Source organism: Otolemur garnettii, unplaced genomic scaffold (genome assembly GCF_000181295.1).
Source record: "Otolemur garnettii isolate 467f Iridium unplaced genomic scaffold, OtoGar3 scaffold00365, whole genome shotgun sequence".
Classification (NCBI taxonomy): domain Eukaryota; kingdom Metazoa; phylum Chordata; class Mammalia; order Primates; family Galagidae; genus Otolemur; species Otolemur garnettii.
The window spans coordinates 158858-159854 of NW_003852760.1; positions in this window are offsets into that span (position 1 = coordinate 158858).

Here is a 997-nt window from a genome sequence, read left to right on the forward strand (position 1 = left end):
AGTAGCTGGGACTACAGGTGCCTGCCACAAGCCAGGCTACTTTTTGGTTGCAGTTGTCATTGTTGTTTAGCTGTCCTGGGCTGGGTTGGAACCTATTACCCTCGGTGGATGTGGCCAGTGCTGTAACCACTGTGCCATGGGCACCAAGCCCCAACCTCAAACTCTTGAGCTCAAGCAATCCTCTTGTCTCAACCTCCCATGCAGCTGGAACTACAGGTGCCTGCCACAATGCCCAGCTAATTTTTTTGTCTATTTTTTAGAGACAGGGTCTCATTCTTTCTCAGCCTGGTCTCGAACTCCTGAGCTCAGGCAATCCGTCCACCGTGACCTCCCAGAGTGCAAGGATACATGTGTGAGCCACCACCCTGGGCCAGTAATATTTCATTTGTAACATTAAAATCTCTCCTCTGTTATACTCAGAGGGAGAATTGTGAGACAAGCTTTGAAACCTACTTTAATTATGTCAAAATCATTACTCTAATTACTCAATTATTATAATTATATAGGTACCGGTATATTTCTACATACCCAGCAGATATCAAACTAGTTGCAATTTCATTTGATTACCATCTAATAATTATCTGCATTTCTATAAGCCTCTTTCCCCTGTTCTCTAGAGTAACTATTCCACTGTCCTCAAAATGCAATTTTATAACTTCTCTACTTCTCTACTTACTCTTGTACAAATGTCTTTACTTCCTATTTCCTGGAGAAACTGTATCTTCAGAACAGAACTCCATCAATCTCAAGCCACTAATACCACAAACTGACGTACATTTGCACCCTATTTTCCACTTTTGCTCCTGCTAAAATAGAAGCAACATTCTTCCTCTAGTCTAAAATGAATCTACTCCCTACATATTCCTGTGCAAAAAATAATTTAATTATGCTCAAGCTGTTTCCATCTGAAAAACAAAACTCAACACAAAACCAAACCATCAGTGACTTATTTGCTTTAAATGAGTAAGCTTCAGGGTATGTAAATTATATCTTTTTT